At 39.0% G+C, this 14,041-nt stretch overlaps 2 protein-coding genes across 10 annotated transcripts in view; both read right to left on the bottom strand.

Moving 5' to 3' along the window:
* Positions 1-2,675, bottom strand: part of pak1 (p21 protein (Cdc42/Rac)-activated kinase 1) — a 76,105-nt gene extending 73,430 nt beyond the window's left edge. For 2 of the 9 annotated variants that reach the window (XM_085183901.1, XM_085183902.1), the window contains exon 1: positions 2,482-2,675. The gene's annotated coding sequence lies outside the window, so the exon portion shown is untranslated. The remainder of the gene's footprint in view (positions 1-2,481) is intronic. The other 7 variants (XM_085183900.1, XM_085183903.1, XM_085183904.1 and 4 more) reach the window with 7 other exon arrangements.
* LOC146503850 (uncharacterized) overlaps positions 1-14,041 on the bottom strand; it is a 103,797-nt gene that overhangs the window by 16,536 nt on the left and 73,220 nt on the right. The gene's annotated exons all lie outside the window — the stretch shown is intronic.

The raw sequence follows: 14,041 nt of genomic DNA, 5'->3' as shown, positions 1-14,041 counted from the left end.
CTACTAAAAAAGTAATGTTCCTCCCACAAGTAACTAGTTGCAACTGCTGGGAAAACTGGGACTTGGGCAAAGGGACTGTGGTGACGTCACTGTTTTTGTGCCACGCATCCATAACGGCACATATCATGTTTTGTGCATGCTAAATACGATACCTACAGTTTTTAAAAATCCAAAAACACTGAGGTGAAACTTTAGCTTTAACACTGAAGGGCAGAAAGTTGTTTGTCCATCCTTTTAATTCAAAGTTGCCTCAAATGTCAAATAAAAGTTACAGCACCCTCGTCCGCCTCTAATCAATAATATGCAGCAACCAAGAGCCACATATCCTCTCTTCCAAAATCATAAATGGCGAGAGAACCCCCCCAGAAACAGGAGTAGTGCTCTGATTTCTGCTGAGCCACCTAGAAACAGGAGCTTCAAACAGAACACAGTGAACATGCTGAAATCTAGAAGGATGTTTCGCTTCATTAAAGGCAGAGCAGCTGATGTATAAGCACAGTTAGGTAGCACTATCAACTTGTAAAAACTTGCCTATAATCTTCCCCAAATATTCTTGATTCCCCAAACGAGAGCAGAAAAAGACATTTCAGAGAGAAGAGAGCAGCATGTGTCACTCTGTTCTTTGATGTGCATTTCAGAAATGACAAAGTAGAATTTCCTGTATTCATTCATTTCTTTGTCATCAGTTCTCCAGTACAGACAGACTGATAATAGGTGAACTGGGAGGAAACTGGTGCAGAGGCACTCATAAAAACAGTGTTGTTATTTTTTTCAAGGTTCAGTAGGAAAGAAATTTGAACTACTAGGATGAGTAACTCATTACAAACATACAAGCTCATTTTCATCAAAACGCGACATCCTACTAGTTATTTCTTATAAGCCTTCATGTTTTTTCTTCTCATAAATGTAAGTCTTTTCTGCGCATGAAAGTTCAGTAAGCCAGTGATTCTGAACTTCCATGGATGTGAATGCGAGCGTGAATGATCGTCTGTCTCTTTGTGTTAGACCTGTCGTGGGTGTACCTTGCCTTTAGCCCTATGACAGCTGGGACAGGCTCCAGCACCCTAACGACCATGTTAATAAAATCCATGGATGGAAATTTGATAGTTTTTTCTCATGAATTTACAACTTTATTCTAGAGATTTTTTTCCTCAGAATTTAATAGCCTCACTTAATGTTTTATTTTATTTTTTAAAAATAATTTTTAAACCTTCAGTGACCCAAATACACCATCATGCCCTAGCTACAACCTTTTTCCCTTTCGGCTGCTCCCTTAAGCGGAATTTACGGTTCAGCAGGGAGACCACATTTGCAATCCACTGAGCCATAAGTTCTCTGCAGGTAAACAGGGATGGCCCATCTACCTGCATAGAGCTCAGTAGTCAGAGGGAGGCAGTGCACAAAAATATGTAGTAAAACTGGTCTGGTACCCACTCTTGCTTGTGCTATTGTTGTTTTATGTGTGATTTGTTCATGCAGAAGTAAAGCTATAGAAAAAAATCTAAGGTTTGACAACAGTGATGTGATCATACTGTGTCTGCACAGTGAAGGAAAAAACATAAAAATGCAACCGTTAAAAATCCATAGAACATATCAATACAGTGATCAATAGAGATTCAATCATCTGAAGTCCAAAGTTTAAATGACTTTTGTAGATTAAAGTATGCCTGAGATCAAGCCCCCCCACCAAAAAAGCATCATGCTGCACATTTTCATAACATTTGTTCTATGAAAATTTGGCAGCACAAATTATAACAGAAGAAGAAGAAACAAAACTAGCAGCATATACCGTGCTTAAAGTTTTCCACTGGTGCACTCAGTTACTATCATCTCCAGCTACAACATTAAAGGGATGTACACATCAATAAGTCAATAATTGTGATCCCACCACACATATGATTCCACATAATGTGTATGTCTACTTTAGTACATGTCCTTGAATGCCCAACTGTGTAATTTTGACTTAAGTAAAAATGAAATACTTCTATCACTTCTTTCTAAATCAGTTATTACATACTAAACAACCTTCAGAGAAACTTTTCATCTGTGTTTGGACTCACTGCTGCACATCAGTGTGAAATCTTTTGTGTTTTCTGCCAGATTTGTCTCCTGCATTTATTTCTGATGATATATTCTGATTTCCCGTGGTCCCCCGTGTGCCTTGCTCTTGGTCTCCACATGTGCCACCCCGTGGAAAAAACCCTGGAAACGCCCCTGCCGGTGTAATAAAATAATAATCATACCACCCACTCCTCAGACTGTTACAAGCTCTGATATTTGTGCGGGTTTTATGGGCCTGCAGGTTCCGGGGCGTTAATATAGAGGTGCAGTAGACAGAATAAGGAGATAACAGTGCGCTCCCAGCCTACAGTAATCATTAACCCCTTCTATTCTCACGCAAATGAGCTCCCAGCGCACCATGCCCGACTGAGAATGGAGATGCAGGGCTAATTCAGAGATAAAGTCCAAAGGTTCACTCACCACTTGTCCGGTTGTAAATGTAAATCCCACAGTGCGTGGTAATTTCCGACACCGGGACACCACGTCTCCTGTAGTGGGAAAACTCCGCTACCCTGTCGGCTCAGCCCTGCTGTGCTCCGTCTCCCTCCTGGCTGCTTTTTTAACAGTAAACTTGCCGAACCCAGCCTATTGTTAGCGAGGCGCAGAGAAGGCTGCTGCACAGAAACGCCCGCCTCCTCCAGCGCCATTGGACCCCGTTCAGCCTCTCTCTCCTCCGATTGGCTGAGCCAGATGTCCCCTAGAATCCAGGGCGGGTCGCAGCGCCCCGGTTCAGAGCGCGCCGTGGTGCATTCATAGCCCTAAAAAATAGTGAGAAATGTTACTTTTCGTTGGGTACTGGCTCCCGGCGTTGCTTTCATGTTTGACACTGACAGTAGATCGTGAAAGCAGAAAGAATAAGGAATTTATGAAACCATGAATAAGACCTGATTATTAAGACACAGATATGGGAGCAGTCTGTGCCAGTCAGCTAAAAATGCAAGTCAAATCGTTTTATCTACGAAACATATTTAAACACAAGTAACGGAAAGATTTTTACTTTATCATGATATCATTTTGATAAATGTTTTATTGTATTAAGCTAGATTATTTTTACATGTAACATGTAACAGTTAGCTAACTGTTACATGTTACATGTTACATAGCTATTTAAGATGTCTTATGTTATCTGAAATAAATCTGTTATCTGAAATAAAAAAATACCATCTGACTCATTTTAATAAAAAATTTTTAAGTAAGTTTAATGTTTTTAATGTTTCTTTTAACAATGAAAACAGTTAACAGAAAATAGCTGTTAAAACAAATAAATCAATTATTTGATGATACAGACTTACTGGGGTAAACGACATGGTAAACAAAGAACATGCTTGGGAAATTAACTTAATGAAGAGGGGAAAATAAAAGAAACCTATGAAACAATAAATATAACAAATAGATTATATCTCCAGAACTTTCATTTGCATGTATGACATAATTAGATTAAAAATATATAATTTTGTAATCAATTTTTTTCAAAGTAAATAATTAAACAGGTTATTCTACGTACTGTTGCCTCATTAAGTGGGTCCAGGGTACAAAATTGGGGAGCCTAAGAAAAGTTGTAACGCTCTTTAAAAATATGCTGTGTCTGTAATAACTGGACGAACATCTATAACTGCTCCTTCTCATTTAAAACCTGAGATAGAAAAAAGCCTAAATTTAAGAAGCTGTTGAGCTGTTTTAAGAATCTGAAGATAAAATTATATTATTTTATCTTTCCTCCTCTGGTAAACTCAAATTAAACATGTAGAGAAACACTTTTTCTGGTTTTACTTTATGGGGAAAAACAGAAGAAAAAAGAATTTACAATAAATTTGATGTCAGTTCCATCCAATCACATATCATGTCAGGTTAAATGAGCCACAATTACATGAAAAGAAGAATGGGATGGCGCTATCTAGTGGAGAGAGACTGTTCAAGCCTCACGGTGGAAATGAGGAACGCACATAAACTCAAACGGGCAAACGGCTGTTTTCTAGACCTGGATGACTGAGAACCTTCACAGACATACTCACTATATACACGACTCTCACAATAAACATTTACTGCCTGTCTTGTGAAAAAATAATTCCTAATTTTCCCAATTTGTTTGGACAATGATTAGAAAAACATAAAATAAGATAATAAGTCACACTGACAGAAAACTGAAAGTAAGAAAATATCTCTTTATTATCTTTATGTCTGTAGACATGCTGCTTTCAGTGGTTTGAGTCGTTTCCTCCCACACACAAACAATTTCACACACATCAAAATGTTTTTTTGCATATTGTGTGTCTATGTGTGTGTAAGCTTAAATTTTGTCCAGATATTCACAGTACTCTGACTCTGACGGTGATATTTTCTTTGGTGGTTCATGGTTTCCTGAGGACTGACAGCTGAGCGTAAAAAACAAGAGATTTTAATGGATTTAAATAAAATAAGACAAATGCACTACAGATAGTTTACATGATATTCCAAATAGAGTCTAAAACTACAAGGAAGCAACAGTACTCCAAGTCAAAGGAACATGAGGAGCTGGCACTGAAAAATGTGGGTGTCTGGGCTCATCTTTAAATGTATGGTGAGGAGCTTGGTCATGACTGACCTCATAGCTCAGGTGTTTCAGACGTCTTCTACCTGGAGGAGACCCATGACACTTTGTTTTTCAGCAGCCCTGGGAACACCTTTGTGTCTCCCAGAAGAAGATGAAGATGGCTGTGGTGACATCCCTACTACCCCTAAACCTGGACGTGTATATGTCATGGCTATGATGTGACACAGTTTAAGCCTAAACTCTGTGCATTCAGGTCCACAAATCAAAAAACATGATGAAATATATAAGTGAGGCTTTCAAAGTTCTTCTTATCTGATGTGTATTACATCACTGTAGAACAAACCATAAAACTGTAAAATGTACTTTCAAAACTATCCAGTGGGCTGGGTTGGACACACAGGCCCGGTTTAGTCCCCCAGATCACACATTTGATACTTCTGAACCTGCACAACAAACTTTGTGAGAGCTGTAAAGTATAAAAGTCGCTTGATAGACAGAGCACTTGATATCGAGCCAAGTGCTTCAAAGTGTTTCTTGATGATGTGATAAAGATCATCAAGATGTCTGGGTGGCTGCAGCTCAGGTGGCAGAGCAGGTCAGCCACTAATCAGAAGGTCGGTGGTTTGATCCCAGGCTGCCTCCTGGCTGCATGTATCTTGCCCAAATATCCTTGGGCAAGATGCTAACCCCATGTTTTCCTACTGGTGGTGGTCAGAGGGCCTGGTGGCGCCAGTGTCCGGCAGCCTCGCCTCTGTCAGTGCGCCCCAGGGCAACTGTGGCTACAATGTAGCTTGCCATCGCCTGTGTGTGAATGACTGAATGTAGTGTGAAGCGCTTTGGGGTCCTTAGGGGTGGGGGAAAAAATCGATAGTATCGTGATATTTTGTTTGCTAATAATGTATCGATACAGGGACAGCAGAAATCGATATTTTGTTACAAAAAAAGGTTTTGTGGACTGGAACATGCTCTGACTTCAGATAATCCTGACATTCCTTCACTGTCCAAATGTGTTTAACTGTTTTTTGGGCAGCAATAAACATGACAGTTTACTTATTTTAATTTAAGACATGTTTTATTTTAATTAAGTTTAAAACTTTTTTATTTAATGTAAAATTATATTTTGTTTTAATTTACTTTCAAATTCTTCAGTTGCTGAATGGGCTGCATAGTTTTTATAAATTTCATAGTTCAGAATAGCTATAATTGTACCAGATGGTTGCATTCAGTTAAGTTGGACTAGACTGTAATACAAACCATTCAGTTTGTCAACAATAAAACTGACTGAAATGAGAGAAAGACTGAGTGTGAGACTTTGATATTAGATAAAATGAATATTGATAAAGTTTACCTTTATGTACAGAATCTGAATAACGCAAAATATTTAAAAAATTGCAATAATATCGTATTGTGGGATGTATGGTGATTCCCACCTCTATTAGGGACTAGAAAAGCGCTATACAAATGCAGGCCATTTACCATTTAAAGAAGTGGCTTTCCTCCTCCAACCTCAAACAGGAAGCGTATGAAGCGAGCAGTGTCAGTGTTTATGTTACACTGACCAGGAGACCTCTGAGCAGGATGGCTGTAGTCGCACAGCTCTGCTTCTCCCTGCTGTTCACTCTCATCAGCAACATTCATGAAGACGAGTTTATCGTGATAATCGAGGAAGAAGGAACACCGTGCACGGGATGATCCGCGTTAACTTGCTAACTGAGATTTGCCGTGTCAATGCGGTTAACATCATTTTAACGAGACTAACGCTGACAGCACTGGTATGAAAACAGCCTGCAGAGCATCTGCACTTCTGAAACTCTCTAATCTTTAAATGTGTGTGCTGTGACGTTATTTTGCAGGCTCAGATATACTTTTCAAATTCGACTTACACCCTAAAACATTTTTTTCATGGTTTGGTTATTAAATGTGAATGTTTACCTCTTCACCAGAGACAGACAGGTCATTGTTCAGTTGTTTTACTGATGCGACACACTTGAGATCAAAGTTGGACCATATGCATCTACCGCAGATCGAAATGGACAGAGATCAGGTTAAATAAGTTTGTCAATAGTCAGAAGATGCTTTTGACAGAACTATAATAGGCCCAGTCATGCTTATTTTAATTTATTTAACTATCATTTCACAAGAAAATATGTCTCTTGAGATTAGAAATCTCTTTGGCAAGCATGTACTGATGTGCATGAATTTGAACCAATATGAAATGAAACTGAGCTCAAACCACTGAAACTATCATCTCAGATAATGAAGAGAAGTTACTCAGAATCTATAGCACAAGATAAAAGCGGTGTGTTTGTCTGTATGAGAGTGTGAAAACTGTCCACATACTTATGACCCAAACTCTGTATATTTGTGTTGACTTTAGATGGTTTATATGTAATTCTTAGATGGATTAACAATTATGGGAGAAAGCTTTTAGGCAATTGTCACACACACACACACACACACACACACACACACAATTTTTATCTGATTCTTTCACTTTCTGAGCAGCATCTCTTCATTATTATCATTCTTATTGTCTGTAACTTTTATTGTCTGTAAGCAGTTTCACCTCCATTTCCTCTCATGTTGGTACAAATTTCCTGATGGGTGACTGCACACATAAACAGCATATCATGGCCAAGAAAAGATACGCTGCTTACAAAGGAGATTTTCAATTCCAAGAGTCAGATTTCCTGTCAAATGAAGGTGAGAAGGCTCCACCTCATCAGCTCGACTCCCGTCTGTTTTGGCTGCTTTGCTCAATAATTCCCTCTTTATTTGCTCAGATTGGTTCTCCACACTCTGAATTCCTCTAGCAGAGCATTGTGGCTTAAAACTCAGATTTTGTTCTATTAACAAATATTTTTGCTGGTTTCACTTTATGGGAAATAATACACTGAGGGGAAAAGAAAACATACATATATTATATATTAAACATAAAAATATTATTATTGTAAACTAAATGAGGTGAATACTGAAGTGGCGCCACCACGTGGTAGAGTGAGTTGGTTGCTGGAGACAGGGTAAAAATAAAGCCAGCAGAAAACAGCAAATACATGAAGAAACATATAAACAGCTTTTACTGACCTGAAAAGTCAAAACAGGAAGAAGTCTTAAATTGGATGAGATTGTACCTTTAATAGGGTTTCTGAGTAGCGGACTTTGACTTTTAAGTTGGTGCCTCTGAATGAATGCAGCAATTAATAAAAAATAAGTCAGTGAATAATCTGATTATTTTCCATAAGAAACGCAAATGTCACAGAAGTTTGATTTCCTACATAAAGTTTAGTAAAGTGAGTAAAAGGGACATGAAACTGACGCCAAAAGCTGAATAGGAAACGGAGAGCTCCTCAGACCCTCTTTAGTGTGGTTCGTAATTTCCACCACCAGGGGGAGCCAGCGAGTAGATTTTTTTTAAAGTAGAGGATGAGAGTTTTTCATTCGACACTGAGCTCAAGTCTTACCTGAAAAGAAAATGTCTGTTGGATTACAGGCAAGAGCGTGTGTGCTGAGATGTTTTATTTTGTAATTTACAGAAAAAAACTTGAAGGGAAACAGTTCCAATGCTGATCCTGACCCACATCTCTGCTTTTATATGTCATCAGTTCATTGTTAAGATCACGTAAGTTAGCAAAGAAACTGAATCAGTGTTTGTTTCCTCAAACCTCCAGGTGTAGGTAAAAAAAGCAATTTATACAAATTAAAAAGTCAAAGTATTTTAAGAATAACATTTTATTTTAAATTGCTACTCAAGAACATTAATTGAAATTATGATCCGTCAGAAAGGATGAAATAATAATAAAACTATAACAGTGAAATTTTAAATTCAAAACTCATCTCTTGGTCGGCTGTAAACTCAGTTTTGATGTCAGAACTGGGAGGAGAGTACGTGGTACAAAATATCATCCTAAAATAGTCCTGAAAAAGTTGATTAATAAGGCATCAGTCGGTCACTTTGTTATACGTCAAAGTAATGCAGTGTGAGGATGGCTTTTCATTACAATACAGCTGTCAGCTTGTGTAAAGTTCAATTGTTTATTGAAATATTTTAGAGAGAAAAGTCAATGTTATGGTAAAAAGCTAATAAATTAAGCCAGGGACATCAAAGGTTGCATACAGCCCACTTTGATCTTAAGTGGGTCGGACCAGTGAAACTTTTTTTTCTGTCTGTGTGAAGAAGGTTAATTACACATTTAATCCCTGATAGAAGAAGAAGAAGAAGTGCTGCTTGAAACACATGTCTTTGTTTTCCTGCATAATAAAGAAATGCTGCTGGAGTAAAGGAAAGCAATGTTTCTTGGTCCACTCATGCCTATTTTAAATTGTGTTCTTTTTTCTGTATTTCTTTTATTTATTTATCTTTTTTATCTTCAAATAGCTGTTCAGCACTTTGTTTGAAAGCACTTTATAAATAAAGTTATTATTATTAAACTGTAAAACATAAATGTGCAACGCTACAGCGTTTTGTAGCTCACTGCCCAGTAACGACTGAGCGATTGAGTGACTGATTGTTGAGTGTAGCTACACGATGAGATAGGTCCTTTGTGAATTTCACCATGTACTTCCTCCATGCTGTCATGCAGATGGCAAAAAGCAGGTAAAACCACTGAACATGAGACCTATGTCTCACCTCCAAGAAGCTCAGTCACAAACCTGTAGTAGACAGTTCAAGAATGTAACTATTAATCTACACAACTAGTGTCAACTATAGAGCTTTTTGACGAAACAGTAACAACAACCATCCAGAAGTGCTTTAGCCATGATATAGATATATTACAAATATATATTAGCAATAATATAGATATGTGAGTATATTACAGAAATGGGTCTATTACGGTATGTTATAATGTACATGGTATGAAGTATGTTATGAATGTGCTATAACTATAAGTATGTACAGGCTGTAGTGAGCACAAGCTATGTACAGGCTATGAACAGGATATAAATATGAAAAACTATACAGAAATCTGAGATATACAGTTATACAGAAATGTGAACTATGCAGGTTATAAACAGTTGTAGAATTAAAAATTATCGTATGTACAGAATTATTATTTACACAGAATTATACAGTAGTGCAGTTAAGATCAGTGAGATATGTGGATAATTTCTACAGAGGCTGTATAAAGTGCTAGTGGTTGTGAGTGGTGGGTCAGTCCATGTTATTATTGTGTGTATGAGGGTACAGTTGTCCATTGTGTGTGTAGGTGGTTGTGGGTGTGTGTATGTTCAGTCCATGTGTTAACGTGGGTCAGATGTCAGGAGGCAGAGTTCAGGAGTCTGACAGCTGTGGGGAAAAAGCTGTTCCGGTACCTGGTGGTCTTAGTCCGGAGGCTCCTGTAGCGCCTCCCAGAGGGCAGGAGGGTGAATAGTCCATGTGATGGGTGACTGGGGTCTTTGATGATTTTCCCAGCCCTTTTCAGACACCGCTTCCTGTAGATGTCTTTTATGGCAGGAAGTGGTGCTCCGGCGATGTGCTGGGCAGTTTTCACAACCCTCTCTAACGCATTCCGGTCCGAGGCAGAGCAGTTCCCGTACCAGACTGTTATACAGTTGGTCAGGATGCTCTCAATGGTGCAGCGATAGAAGTTCACCAGGATGTCTGAGGACCGCCTCAGAGTCCTCAAGAAGAAGAGGCGCTGGTGAGCCTTCTTGACCAGCTTGGAGCAGTTGGTCGTCCAGATGAGATCCTCGGAGATGTGGACTCCCAGGAACTTGAAGCTGCTCACACACTCCACAGCCGTCCCCTTAATGTAGATGGGTGGATGTGGGTCAGCATTCCTCCTGTAGTTCACGATGAGCTCCTTGGTCTTCTCAGTGTTAAGCAGCAGGTTGTTTGTGTCGCACCACTCAGCCAGACGATCCACCTCCTCCCTGTAGGCGGCCTCATCGTTGTCACTGATGAGGCCAATCACCGTGGTGTCATCTGCAAACTTAATGATGGTGTTGGAACCACCGGCAGGTCTGCAGTCGTGGGTGAAGAGGGAGTAGAGGAAAGGGCTCATCACACAGCCTTGTGGTACACCGGTGTTCATTGTGATTGTAGATGAGCAGTGGTTATCCAGCCGGACATGTTGGGGGCGGTTGGTCAGGAAGTCCAGTAACCATTTGCAGATGAGGGAACTGATGCCCAGAATTTTTGACTTCTTGTGTTTTAGTGTTACTTTGTATCATAGTTCATACTCTGGTTCATTTGTAGTCTTAGTTATTCTGTTTTTAGTTTCTTATATTCCCTGTTTAGCTTCTTGATTATCAGATTCCCTCTTGTGTCCTTGGCCTCTGTGTCTCTCTGTGTGTCTGTGTTTATGTATGTTGTGAGTTCTTGTGTCTTGCTTCCCTCCTCATGTTTCCTGTCTTATCGTGAAGGTCTATAGCTGTGCCCCAATTCAGGTGCCGCACTGTATGCGGCCTTCGTGGACTACGTGGGGCGGGAACTCTGAAGAGCCAGAAGGGCGGAAGTGTGAGGCCTGTGAAATGGGACGTCTAACCTCTGTCATGCTGCTCAGGTTGCCTAGCAACCATGATACTAACCACTGGAAATGTTTCACACAGAATTGTTTGACAGAAGGAGAAAAAATGTTTTTTGTTCGTTTGTTGTTTTATGAGATGTTTTGATTAGTTGAGTATCTGAGGCTGAGACCACAGGACTGTAAAAACATGATTGTTGGGCTTCATTTCTGTACTGAACAGTCATTTAAGATTAGCTAGTAAATAACAATCAGCTAATGTTGTTCATGAGACTAAAGTCATAACACTTTGGTAATGTAAACACAATATGGCCAATATTATATTTATTATTATATTAATTATGATTCATTACAGCAGTGAGTTCAACTTGTTGCTGCCTTTCATAGTGTGTAACTTGAAGGCCCTGAGTACTTTCTCCCACACTGAAAACACTGGGATGATAACATTATTTGAACATTACTGTTGCAAAGACCCACCTTTTAGCACATCCCAGCACACCCACTCACTTCACCAGATGCACCTTGTTTAGTTCTCTCACCTTTGATTGGGTGTGGTGCTTGTCCTTAATTGCACTCACCTGTCACACATTATATAAGGACTGCATTTACTTTTGGCTCACTCTTTCTTCACTCCCACACGGGGCGGCAGCAGAGCATTGGCAGTCCATGTGTGTCTTTCCTTCCTTCCTTCTTTGCTTCATTGATTTGAGAATTATTGATTGGAGAATAAAATGAGAACCCCGTGAATGATTAGATGACTGCTTATTCTTATTCTAATCGGATGAGCCCATGATGCTGATTACTCAACCCTGAGCCTTCCGTCCTTCATAACATGGTCCTCCGAGCCGGAGCAGTGTTAGTGTCATGGATTCAAAGCAGCCATTGACTGAAGGTTTGAGACGTTCCAGTCGTGATAGTCGACCTCCTGCCCACCTGCAGCAGTATGACGTTCAGTATCCTGGAAGTAGAAGAGCTACATGTGATACAGAGAGTCAAACCGAATGCCAGCACAGTGACAAAGACACACATTGGCTGCAGGATCCTGTCAGAGAGTCAGAAAGTCAACCAGAAACATCCCCTGCTCCTTTACCCACCAAACAAGATGAGGTCATGAGGGAACTCCTGACGACGATGAAGGAGATTAAGCAATTTATGATTCAATCATCTCCTTCCCATTCTCGTAGCTCCAGATCTTCGATTCGCACTGTCTCATCTGATGGAATCAAATCTTCTGTATGCAGTTTACGAGCCAGTCCTCAAACATATCAACAACATGAGCAGCTCCCAGTGATTGATACAGCAACCTGTCAATCACCCTTCCAGCCCCCACAGATTAGCCGTCAGTCTGTCTTAGTTCCGGCTGCCAGCCCTCCTTTACCTAATTCAACCATATTGATTTGATTTGATATGTTTATTGATTAGCATTCAAATATCTCAGTGAAGACAGAACAAAGATTTACCACAAAGCAAGAAAGCATGAGACAAGGCTAATCAAAAGGTATTGGCTGAAGCATTTGCTTATTACGCCAACCCTTTTAACAAAAGATCTTTTAGCATGCAGCTCCTGTACACAGGGCTCGAAGCAAATAATAAAATTCAATTCAATTCAATTTCATTTATATAGCGCCAAATCACAACAAATGTCGACTCAAGGCGCTTCATAGATACAGAGAGAAAAGCCCAACAATCATATGACCCCCTATGAGCAAGCACTTTGGCGACAGTGGGAAGGAAAAACTCCCTTTTAACAGGAAGAAACCTCCGGCAGAACCCGGCTCAGGGAGGGGCGGCCATCTGCTGCGACCGGTTGGGGTGAGAGAAGGCAAACAAGGCAAAAACAAAACAAACAAACAAACAAACAAGAAAAAACACCACCACCTTAGTAAGTAACTACATCAAAGCAAAAGAATCAAGAGGTTTTCTGTTTTTTGTTTTTGTTTTTTTTGTTTTTTGTTTTTTTGCTCTTTTCATTCTTGATATATATATTTTTCTAATACTCTATTTTTAAACATATTTTTAAACAAGGAAAATGAACTACACCTTTTTAAATCACTGTCATAACTATTCCACAGGTTAACTTCTCTAACAGAAACACATCTCTGCTTTATATTTGTTCTTATCTTGTTTTTTTTAAAGAAATCTGTTCCCCTTAAGTCATATTGACTCTCTCTGACTTTGAACAGCTTCTGAGTACTGGGGCAAAGCAAGCTATTTTGTGCTTTATACATTATCTGTGCCATTTTATATTCAACTAAATCATAAAATTTCAGGGTATTCAGATTAATAAACAAAAAGTTAGTTGGTTCTATATAGTTTGATTGGTTTATAATTCTTATAGCTCTTTTTTGCAACTTGAAAATAGGAAGAGTGTTCGTTTTATATGCATTACCCCATATCTCCAGACAGTAAGTCATATATGGAAGCAACAGAGTACAATAGAGTGTGTATAATGATTTTTTGTTCAGGACATGCTTTGTTTTATAGAGAATAGCAATGGTTTTTGACATTTTTGTTTTCACATGGTTTATATGAGACTTCCAACTCAGCTTATCATCAATTATCACTCCAAGAAATTTATTTTCGTACACTCTTTCAATTTCAATTCCATTAACCCTGATTTTAGATACATTTTTCATTTGTCTAGTGCCAAAAATAATCAATTTTGTTTCTTTATATTTAATGATAACTTATTTACATCAAACCAGTTTTTTAATATATTTAACTCCTTTTCCGCTGTAGTCAGAAGCTGTTCCAGGTTTTTACCTGAGCAATACAGAGTGGTATCATCAGCAAACAATACACATTTTAACAGTTTGGAAATGCTACATATGTCATTTATGTATAATATAAATAATTTAGGGCCCAGCACAGAGCCCTGAGGAACACCACAAGTTACCTTCAACTGCTTAGATTTTACATTATTGAATTCGACATATTGATATCTGTCATCCAGGTAACTTTTCATCCACTTGTATGCTAACCCTCT

The sequence above is a fragment of the Neolamprologus multifasciatus genome, chromosome 14 (assembly GCF_963576455.1).
Source record: "Neolamprologus multifasciatus chromosome 14, fNeoMul1.2, whole genome shotgun sequence".
Taxonomy (NCBI): domain Eukaryota; kingdom Metazoa; phylum Chordata; class Actinopteri; order Cichliformes; family Cichlidae; genus Neolamprologus; species Neolamprologus multifasciatus.
The sequence above is the reverse complement of the archived record's forward strand: the minus strand, read 5'-3'. Positions and strand labels throughout refer to the sequence as shown.